The following is a 12,306-nucleotide window of genomic DNA, read 5'->3' as shown; positions in this document are numbered from 1 at the left end:
GACCGTTGAAATTGACTCACATTTTGCTATTGACTGCAGTATGAACAGAAGCAATTTATATACCAGCTCACGGATGCTATTGATGTGTGACCAAACATGCTTCACCTGTGCTATTGACATCAAAGGGGCTACTTCATGTGTGTAGGTGCTTTTTTGTGAATAATAATTCTTCCCTGAAATGTGGCCATAGGTTCTTTAAAAAAACAAACAAAAAACCAGGATGTGACATGTATGCCATATTTTGAATGATGGCACTTACGTAAGTATTGGTGTGTTGAATGATGCTCTAATTGTTTTAATCATCTAGCATGCTAAAAACTCCTTTAATATACTTTTGCTGGATCTGTCAAACATTTATATTTGCATGTGTAAATTTTAATGAAAAGGTGGACGGTATAATTTCAAAAGTACTTAGCTTTTAAAACTTATGCTTAAATCAGTTTGATATTCATTGTCTCCAAAATGGCCATTTGGTCTTGTTGCTTGCATTCATATTTGGTACCAGATGGATTTTAATGTGATATCCCGCTGTTTCAAAAAAAAAACAAAAACAAACAAAAAAAGAACAAACCACCCCTCACACTCAAATTAGTGTGCAACGGTCACCTCTCTGGAATAAACAATCAGCATTGGCTTTGCCCTGCTCTCATCCTTTGATGTTTAAAGCTGTTGAAACCGTGGAGTTCTGGTTATTCATGATGACAAACATCTTAGTTTTAAAAAAAATAAAAATCTAGTGGTGTGCAACAGGAATGCTTATCCAGTATACTGTGTGGAATAATTTCAGAGCTGGCTAGTTCAATAATTTAACATCCAATTCCAAGCACAGTGTCCTGATTTTAAGAAACATCCTGACAGATGGTTTTAATATTGCTGTTGTGGAGTGTACATGTGTGGGAGAGGGGCAGGGGAAAGCATTTAAGATAGTAAAGGAAAAGTGGCTCCAGTGTCTTGTTCCCACTCAGGTTATGGGCTACACAGTCAGGGTTAGGGACAGGAAGTTTTGTTTTAGGGTCTTTGTATATGAATATCAGCCTAGTCACTCTCCCTCGGGGATTTCTAAATTTGAATCAGTGGTACAATAGAATACCAGGTCTAGCCTTTTGAAAGAAAATTAAACCTCCAGGGAGATTTATTTCGCAGCCTAGAGGACCAGCTGATGTAAAACCAAACCAAGAACATTCTGAGAGGAATTGGTCTTGGATCCAGCAGGTTTGGATGCTCAGCCCATCTCCGGATCAAGCCCGTATTTCCCACTCCCTCAGATGAGGGCATACTTCTGAGAATAACAGCAACAGTCCTGGCCTTGCTTTAAACACACTTGTCTATAAACCTAATCTTTCCACAGACCATACAGACCAATTTATTTCAGTGATATAATGATCAAAAGCATGACACAGCTTCACGGTTGTTGCTGCCTGCTGCAGAGGAAGGTTGTAAGTAATTTGGGTCCAGCTAAAGTTGAAACCAACCCTCCACCCCGGGACAGATGTGAGCTTGTGAAGTCAGCAAGATTACAGTTAAATCCAATAGAGCCAATTTACCCAGAAATAGATTCCTAATATTTGCAGAATTGATCGGAACATAGGAATTACCATACATTATTGGTTCAGACCGGTGGTTTGTCTTGTCTGGTAACCTATGCCTTATAGGGATAAGAACCAGATGCTTCAGAAGAAGCTGCAAGTAAAACACCCATACTAGACAATGTATACCATAGCATGCCCCCAAAGGATGCTTCTTCCTAACCCAAGCAGGTAGGGACCAGTTTATGCCCCAAAGCATGAGGTTTTATATCCCTGGTACGCTTTTATCCTATCTAATGCAACTGTAGTTATCCCTACTGTTCATCTAAATGTCTAATCTTTGACTTTCTCAAGATTTTGCTTTTATCAAGTGGCAATGAGTTCCACGTGTTGCAGGATGAGGCAGAGTGAGATAATGAATCTAAGAGTTCCTGACTCTGTTCGGCAGAGAAGGGACACTGAAATAATGCTGTGGGCATTCAGCACGGCCCATGTATTTAAGAGAGGAATCCTACTAACATGGAATAACTGGTCTCCCATACTGAGACCCCCTTTCCACCTTTTACAATGAGTTATGATGACAGCTTGTTTGGAAATCAGCTGTCGGTGAAACTTAAAGTTAGTCAAGATCTCTCTCCCCACCCCCGCCCCCGCTCAAGTCCCTCCTCTCACTTTCTAAAAAGGATCATCATGGTCTAACTGGCCTTGAGGAAGTTAAGGGAAGCTTTGTAATGAGCCAGGATTTCATCCGATATGCATACACAGGACGTGGCTATTATCTTTGTTAGGGTTTTTTTTATTCTCTCCCTTTCCTTGGGAGATATTGAGCTTAGTCCTTTCAGTACTGTTGAAGATAAGCATTTTTATTTTTATTGTGGAAACCCCTGTCATTTCTGTCTGTGTTTCCAGACGGCTATGTACTTCAGATCCATAACTTATAAATGACGACTGATTGCAACACGGTTCCTTAATCCATATTATCAGCACAACAGGATCCATTCTAAAGATGACGGGTTTCAGAGTAGCAGCTGTGTTAGTCTGTATTCGCAAAAAGAAAAGGAGTACTTGTGGCACCTTAGAGACTAACAAATTTGAGCATAAGCTTTCATGAGCTACAGCTCACTTCATTGGATGCAGAGCCAGGCTATAAAACATTTTAGCCTAAATAGATGCTCAGAACAACTAGGGTGGCTTTTGGTAGCATTTTGTGCACCGACACAGGGAGATAAGCACCAAAGGAATTTTCCAAAGGTCAGGTAAGTGCATGCAAGAACCTTTTTGTGTGTGTGTGTGTGTGTGTGTGTGTGTGTGTGTGTGAGATGGGGCCAGTGTGTAATCCACCAGTGAGTGTGTGTTACACGGCCTCCTCTGTTCCCAATCCACACAAGGAGGTGTTTGTTACAACAGTAGCTAGCATGTTTTGACTTTCACTCACGCTGCAACAGTTCATAATTTAGTCTCTAGAAGTTCCCAGTTCAGTCTCAGGGGTGTCGGCTAACATAGCAGCTGTCACAAATATGCCCACGTTTTGCGTATTGCAGGCATGGCTGAGGGCTTAGGCTCCCTTCAGCCCTTTTGAAACGCGGCGTAGGGCCCACACAATAATTCATGACCTGAAAAGTTAGACCAGTCTAGGGTGGTAGGCCAGTCTTGACTCACTTTTCTCCTTGGTGGTGTATCAGTGCTGGAGAAGCTTCCAGTGAATGTCTGAAACTATCTACCAATGGAAGAAATGGGAACAATGCAAATAAAGCTAAATGGCACCAGGAGAATGCTTATCAGGAAAAAAAATTGAGGCGGGAGACAGGAAAAGGGGGTGGCAGAGACATGAACCTGATCATTAAACTGAAAAGCCAACTGGTTCTTAGGTGATAACTCTGAAATTGGGACCTTAGGCATCTATATGCCCAGCTAGGAAGCTACCCTCACTGGCCTCAGAGGTCTGCAGGCATCTCCTGGGGATGGAGGCAGGGGCATCTAGTTCTTCCACTGCTTGGTTGGTGAGGGAGGGAATTTAGTGGTGATGGCACTTCATCTTTGTGGGCAGCCAGTAGGGGATTGTGGTACTATTCCAAGACCAGGAGAGAGACTTGCCAGACTCCTCATGAATGGGTGCTGCGCCAGGTGGAGTGGACATATCTAGGTGCTGGGTGAGCAGCTACCAGAGTGACTCTGCTGAGCAAGTCTAAACTCCTGCAGACTCCCACAGGGGACCTGTCCCACTTGTCAAGGCTTCTAGCACGGTACACAGGGAATGAGAATGCTCTGCACTAGGACCCGCTCTCCCACATCCCTACTGAGTGCCAGCTGTCCCTTGTCTCATTTCCTGCAGGGACAATCAGATTTAGGACACCAGCTTCTCAACTGCATACATCCAGATTGCCTTGGGCAGAGGGTGCTGGGCTCGGGCCGACCGTGTCTGAAGGAAGAGGTGCTTTGCGTTCCCGGTGGCCGTATGGCATGGAAAGACACTGTCCTTCTCCTAGGTGGAGGTGCCATGGCTGGTGTCTCCTGTAGGGCAGGCTTGGAATGTGGGTGTCTGCATCTGCCCTCCATGCTCAGGTGCCCAGGATGGGGTGACGTGTTGTGGTGGGGGGCTGTAGGTGGAGGTAAGGCCTCAGATGCAGAGGCCTGTGAAATTCTTGTAATATTTTTATAAGTTTGGTTTTATTTTGGTGGAATTTGGTTTAATTAGGTTTTACTGTGTAAAGTTGGCAGGGGGGTTGGGGAGTGGGGCCCTGGAGGTGGGGGTCAGCTCCTGCCCCTTTGTCGGGTGGGAGGAAAGGCCCTAGAGGTAGGTGGTGGTTCAATGCTGCTACTCTACACTCCTTTGTGATTGGGGGTGGTGGTGGTGATGGTGGGGAATTGGGCTAAATTTGAGTGAGTGGCCCTGTGACTGCGTGTGCCAGGCACCCAGAGTATAGAGCTGGACCCAGAAGCTGCTACTGCAGGGTCAGGTTTTCATTTTATAGGTTGTTTTTGTTTTGTTTCATGGCAAAAATGAGGACACATCAGAGCAGAGCCCCAATCACCCCAATGTTTTTTCTTGGCACTGGCTCCCCTGCGTGGCTGGATATTTGCCTTTGGAGCCCTGCTTTCTGCTGGGAGGCACTGACTTGGGACCATTGCTTCTGCCTGGATGGTTCTGTTGAGAAGCACAATGAACAACCCTGTTGCAAATACCACATAACCAGGCAGAGGAGTTACCCAATGCAGGGTCCCTGGTAACAGCTAATCATCTGCTTGTCTTTGCTCCACAGCACAGTTCCTGACTGTTTCTCTGTGGGATTGGGGAGAGACTGACGGATGACAATGTAAGGCTTTTGATTTTGGAGCGGAGAATGAGTAACAAGGTGCTAGAACAGGAGCGAAGCTTGCAGGACCCCTCTTACCGTACTGAGGAGCAGGTCTGACTGAGCGCTGCATTGGGGGAGTGATTTGCAGTGGGTATTGGTTTCTGGGAGCATGGCCAGCCTGTGGGGAATGCAAACAGTCTGCTGTTAATGGTGTGCCCGCAGCAGGTTGGCTCCTCCCAGGACTCTCGCCGACCGACAAATTCAAGTAGCACAGAGTAGGCCTAATGATAACATTGGCTCTCACTGTATTGATATTGTGTTGCTTTTTGCTGCAAGGAAATGGAGTCCCCAGCTCTGCCATTAAAATAATGGGACTAACGATGGGGAAGAATTCCCAAGACTTTCAGGGGAAATGTCACTTTTTTCAAGCAGCAAATAAAACCCCAGCATAGTTTTTCTGCTGCCACATCCCTTTTCTTTGCAGTGTTTCACCAGCAGGGCTTCACAGCTGGCTCTTTCTAGAGTACAGAACAAGGCCAATGGCCATATGTTCCCGCAGAATGAAGAACGGAGAGGGGGAGTTTCTGCTCACAGAGCAGACAACAGTCTCAGATGCTTTTGAAAATCTTAGTTATGTCTACACTAGCCTTTGGAGCACAAAATTTCTAAGTGTAGGGCCTGGTTCCCTTATGAACAGTGGTGTAAATGGGGAGTAACTCCAATGAATCTGATGAGATTAGCCCATTATAAAAATGGTGTAATGGAAGAAGAATCTGAGTGCAAAATTATGTATTATGGTAGTACCTAGGGGCCCCAAGTGAGAATGGAACCCCATTGTGCTAGGTGCTATATAAACACTTTGTAAAAGATGGGCTCGGCCCTGACATGTTAGAAATCTAAACAGGTTCTCCTTTACCTACCCTTTGTCTCCTCTATCTAGATATTACACACACAGCTCTTGTAAAAACATACAGGTGGCAAAGTTGAGCACTCAGAAGTTAGGAAATGCCAGATATAAAGTTGTCTGTACCTGTTCCCCCACCCCTGCTTCCTTCTCCCAGTTTTATTCTCTTCACCTACCCAATCCCAGTCCTCTGGACTCTCCATCCCAGACTACCCCTCCACTGGCTGCTTGTCCCATTTTTCTCTTCCCACCCAGTGCCCGTTCTCTCCTGCACTCTTCTTCTCAGATCTGCCTCCCCTGCCCCTTCACACCTTTCCCTTCCACCTCGCTGATGCTCAGTCCCTGTCTTTGCCCAGTGAGTCCCATTCCCTGCAAACTGCTCCCCTGGTCCCTCTTGCAGGTCTGGCTCTGGTCCCCCCTGCATTCAAATCAGGTTTGATTTCCACACTGCCTGGGACCAGCAGGGGTATCACTGAGCACACCGGAGAGGCAGGTTTCAGAGTAGCAGCTGTGTTACTCCTTTTCTTTTTGCGGATACAGACTAACACGGCTGCTACTCTGAAATCTGTCATTATGCAAGGCACTGAATTTAGCCGTATGGAGTGGAAAACTATCAACTTCATGTAAAAATTCGTACAGATTCAGACAGACATCTTCCTTTCCAAATGCAAACAGATAGACATCATGCCAAAAGGACTGAGGGTAAAAAATCCACTACAATCTACATACCACACAGACTATGCTGACAGACTGTGCCCCACACACTCAAAGAAACCTGCGGAACCACCTGATCAACACCCTATACAGAAAACAGAGGAAGATTAAGAATGAGCTCTCAAAACTGGACAGTCATGAAAAATCAACCTTCCACACAAACTTCCTCGTGGCTGGACTTTACAAAAACGAGACAAGCCATTTACAACACACACTTTGCTTCTCTACAAAGGAAAAAGGACACTAAACTATAAACTACTACTACATGCCACAAGGGGCCACAAAGTGGTTCCCTTAACCTACCCAGCAATATTGTTAATCTATCCAGTTATACTCTTAGCCCAGCAGAAGAATCTGTCCTATCTCCGGGCCTCTGCTTCTGCCCCTCCACCCCCACAAACCTACCATCTGTGGTGACCTAGAATCCTATTTTCGATGTCTCCGACTCAAGGAATATTTCCAACACACCTCTGAACAACATATTAACCCACAGAGACCTTCCTACCAAGACTACAAAAAAGGATTCTGGGTGGACTCCTCCTGAAGGTCGAAACAACAGTCTGGACTTCTACATAGAGTGCTTCCGCTGACACGCACGGGCTGAAATTGTGGAAAAGCAGCATCACTTGCCCCATAACCTCAGCCGTGCGGAACACAATGTCATCCACAGCCTCAGATAGCTGTAGCTCATGAAAGCTTATGCTCAAATAAATTTGTTAGTCTCTAAGGTGCCACAAGTACTCCTTTTCTTTTTGCGGATACAGACTAACACAGCTGCTACTCAGAAACAACTCTGACATCATCAAAAAGGCTGACAAAGGAAGTGCTGTCTTCATCATGAATAGGTCGGAATATGAACAAGAGGCTGCTAGGAAGCTCTCTAACACCACATTCTACAAGCCATTATCCTCTGACCCCACTAAGGGTTACCAAAAGAAACTACACCATCTGCTCCAGAAACTCCCTGAAAAAGCACAAGAACAAATCTGCACAGACACACCCCTAGAACTCCAGCAAGGGGTATTCTATTTGCTCCCCAAGATCCATAAACCTGGAACTCCTGGACACCCCATCATCTCGGGCATTGGCACCCTGACAGCAGGATTGTCTGGCTATGTAGACTCTCTCCTCTGGCCCTACGCCACCAGCACTCCTAGTTACCTTTGAGACATCACTGACTTCTTGAGGAAACTGCAATCCATTGGTGATCTTCCTGAAAACACCATCTTAGCCACTATGGATGTAGAAGCCCTCTACAGGAACATTCCACACAAAGATGGACTACAAGCCATCAGGAACAGTATCCCCAATTAATGTCATGGCAAATCTAGTGGCTGAACTTTGACTTTTTTCCTCACCCATAACTATTTCACATTTGGTGACAATGTATACCTTCAAATCAGTGGCACTACTATGGGTACCCATGTGGCCCCACAGTATGCCAAAATTTTTATGGATGACTTGGAACAATGCTTCCTTAGCTCTCATCCCCTAATGCCCCTACTCTACTTGCGCTACACTGATGACATCTTCATCTGGACCCATGGAAAAGTAGTCTGAGGGATTTCAACAATTTCCATCCCACCATCAACCTCAGCCTGGACTACTCCACACAAGAGATCCACTTCCTGGGCGCTACAGTGCTAATAAGTGATGGTCACATAAACACCACCCTCTCCCGGAAACCTATTGACTGCTATACTTACCTGCATGTCTCCAGCTTTCATCCAGACCACACCACACGATCCATTGTCTACAGCCAAGCTCTATGATACAACCGCATTTGCTCCAACCCCTCAGACAGAGACAAACACCTACAAGATCTCTATCAAGCATTCTTACAACTAGAATACCCACCTGCTGAAGTGAAGAAACAGATTGACAGAGCCAGAAGAGTACCCAGAAGTCACCTACTACAGGATAGGCCCAACAAAGAAAATAACAGAACACCACTAGCAATCACCTTCAGCCCCCAACTAAAACCTCTCCAGTGCATCATCATGGATCTACAACCACTCCTGAAGGACAACCCATCACTCTCACAGATCTTGTGAGATAGGCCAGTCCTTGCTTACAGACAGCCCACCAACCTGAAGCAAATACTCACCAGCAACCACACAACAAAAACACTAACCCAGGAACCTATCCTTGCAACAAAGCCCGTTGTCAACTCTGCCCACATATCTATTAAGGGGACATCATAGGACCTAATCACATCAGTCACATTATCAGAGGCTCGTTCACCTGCACATCTACCAATGTGATATATGCCATCATTTGCCAGCCATGCCCCTCTGCCATGTACATTGGCCAAACCGGAGAGTCTCTATGTAAAAATAAATGGACACAAATCAGATGTCAAGAATTATAATATTCAAAAACCAGTTGGAGAACACTTCAATCTCTCTGGTCACTGGATTACAGACCTAAAAGTGGCAATTCTTCAACAAAAAAAAACTTCAAAAACAGACTCCAACGAGAGACTGCTGAATTGGAATTAATTTGCAAACTGGACACCATTAACTTAGGCTTGAATAAAGACTGGGAGTGGATGGGTCATTATACACAAAGTAAAACTATTTCCCCATGTTTATTCCCCCCCCGGCCCCCACTGTTCCTCACACGTTCTTGTCAACTGCTGGAAATGGCCCACCTTGATCACTACAAAAGGTGGGTTTTTGTTTTTGTTTTGTTCTCTCCTGTTGGTAATAGCTCACCTTACCTGATTGCTCTCATTACAGTGTGTATGGTAACACCCATTGTTTCATGTTCTCTGTGTATATAAAATCTCCCCCACTGTATTTTCCACTGCATGCATCCGATGAAGTGAGCTATAGCTCACGAAAGCTTATGCTCAAATAAATTTGTTAGTGTCAAGGTGCCACAAGTCTCTTTAAATAACACAGGAGAGACAGGCTCCCTGCTCCCAGTTCAGGTACCTGGGCCCAGACCCAGTGCAAATTGCAGCAGCCTGGAGCTGCAATTGCAGGCAAAGTCCTGATAAGCCCCTGGCTGGAGAATGCTCAGCATGGATAGAATCTTTGGGGAGCTTAGCTGCTAAAATCTAAGAATTAACTACTGAGCTTGTGTGAACTGATTTTTTTTTTTTTTTCAAATATCTTAACTCGGCCAAACTTTGGCTGATTTTTACAGGAATAGTGAAAGGCATGCAGGCCACCTCCTGCCAAATTTCAAGTTGTTACTCCAAAGTCAGGGTGGGGGGCACTGGAGATTTTCAAAGAAAAGGTCACCGGAGTTTTTTAATCTTGGAAAACCATGTATCCCCCCCCCCCACTCCCCCAAGATCATTCTTAGAAATGAATGAACCATTTTGACTGAAATTTTCCAGAAACTTTCAACCTGATGGATACCTGGCATGAAAAATTTCAACCCAAATGGTTCAAGTTAGCCAACGTTATAAACAACTAAAAAGGGGTTGAGAATGTGAAGTATCAGGTAACCTTAACAGGCAGTGCTACCGGCCCTGTCTGTGATCTGAACAGAACTTCAAAGTGGGAGGCATCTAAAATAACCTTTGAAAAAGCCTATGGAAAACAGCACAAGCATACGTACTGGGTTTCTGATCCAAAACCCATTAAAGACAAAATAGACACATGTTGACCTCAGAATTAGGCCCTGTATGTGCATAATTTACCAAATGAAGTACCCCAGACATGGAGCTTTGAAAACTCCAGGACCTTGCATACTACAGATGTCAAACTAACAGGCCTGTAGTTACCCGGATCACTTTTTTTTCCTTTCTTAAAAATAGGAACTATGTTAGCAATTCTCCAATCATACGGTACAACTCCTGAGTTTACAGATTCATTAAAAATTCTTGCTAATGGGCTTGCAATTTCAGGTGCCAATTCCTTTAATATTCTTGGATGAAGATTATCTGGGCCCCCCGATTTAGTCCCATTAAGCTGTTTCAGTTTCGCTTCTACCTCAGATATGGTAATATCTACCTCCATATCCTCATTCCCATTTGTCATGCTACCATTATCCCTAAGATCCTCTTTAGCCTTATTAAAGACTGAGGCAAAGTATTTGTTTAGATATTGGGCCATGCCTAGATTATCCTTAACCTCCACTCCATCCTCTGTGTTTAGCAGCCCCACTTCTTTCTTAGTTTTCTTCTTATTTATATGGCTATAGAACCTTTTACTATTGGTTTTAATTCCCTTTGCAAGGTCCAACTCTACTCGACTTTTAGCCTGTCTCACTTGATCCCTACATGTTCTGACCTCAATTAGGTAGCTTTCCTTGCTGATCCCTCCCATCTTCCACTCCCTGTATGCTTTCTGCTTCTTCTTAATCACCTCTCTAAGATGCTTGCTCATCCAGCTTGGTCTACAACTCCTTCCTATGAATTTTTTCCCCTTTCTTGGGATACAGGCTTCCGATAGCTTCTGCAGCTCTGATTTAAAGTAATCCCAGGCCTCCTCTGCCTTTCGATGCATAAGTTCTTCAGTCCAATCCACTTCCCTAACTAATTGCCTTAATTTTTGAAAGTCAGCCCTTTTGAAATCAAAAACTCTAATTGCAGATTTATTTTTGTTAATCCTTCCGTTCAGTTTGAATTGAATTAGCTCATGATCACTTGAGCCAAGATTATCCCCTACAACCATTTCTTTTATGAGGTCCTCGCTACTCACCAAAATTAAATCTAAAATGGCATCCCCTCTAGTTGGTTCAGCAACTACTTGATGAAGGAATCCATCAGCTATTGCATCTAGGAAAATCTGAGCCCTATTATTATTACTAGCACTGGTCCTCCAGTCTATATCTGGAAAGTAAAAGTCTCCCATGATCACGCAGTTTCCATTAGTATTTACTTTATTAAAAACATTAAAAAGGGCTCTATCCATATCTAAATTAGATCCCGGAGGTCTATAGCACACTCCAAGCACTATCGTAGGAGAGGCTTTACTAGTTATCTTCCCCAATGTAATTTTTGCTCAGACGGACTCTGTCTTATCCATTGCATCGCTTCTTATTTCTTTACATTCTACCTCATCATTGATATACAATGCTACTCCACCACCTTTACCTTTTGTTTCTGTCTTTCCTAAAGAGCACATACCCTTCAATACCTGTAGTCCAGTCATGACTACTATTCCACCATGTTTCTGTTATCCCTATAATATCTGGTTTCACTTCCTGCACCAGTAGCTCTAGTTCCTCCATTTTGTTAGCTAGGCTCCTCGCATTGGTGTACAAACATCTTAATTTTTGCTGTTTGGCCTCGCTCACATTTTGTACCCAATTAGGCACAGTCATTCTACAGCCAGTATAACCTATTAGACTAGTATCCACACTGCCCTCGCTCCTTATATACATTCTCCTACCCACAGCTGTATCCTTTCTTACTTCATCTTCTTCCCTCTCAATGCTAAAATCTGGCGTGGAGATTACCCGGACATCTCCCAGCCATCTCCCCCAAATTCCTAGTTTAAAGCTCTCTTTATCAGTTGTGCCAGCCTCCATCCTAGAAGTCTATTTCCTTCCCTACTCAGATGAAGTCCATCCCGAGAGAACTGTCCTCTGTCCGTGAATGCCTCCCAGTGGCCATACATCCCAAAGCCTTCCTTATAGCACCACTGCCTAAGCCATCTGTTGACAGTCATGATTTTGTCACACCTTTGTTGCCCTTCTCTAGGAACAGGCAGAATCCCACTGAAGATCACCTGAGCCTCAATTTCCTTAAGCGTCTTCCCCAGCCTAGCATAGTCTCCCTTAATACTTTTCAGCGAGAATCTAACTGTATCATTTGTTTCCACATGAAGAATAATTAGGGGATTCTTTCCCGCTCCCTTTAGGATCCTTTTCAACCTCAGGTCTACATCCCGTATCTTAGCACCCG

This window comes from Dermochelys coriacea, chromosome 6 (genome assembly GCF_009764565.3).
Source record: "Dermochelys coriacea isolate rDerCor1 chromosome 6, rDerCor1.pri.v4, whole genome shotgun sequence".
Classification (NCBI taxonomy): domain Eukaryota; kingdom Metazoa; phylum Chordata; order Testudines; family Dermochelyidae; genus Dermochelys; species Dermochelys coriacea.
This window is presented reverse-complemented; position numbering follows the sequence as displayed.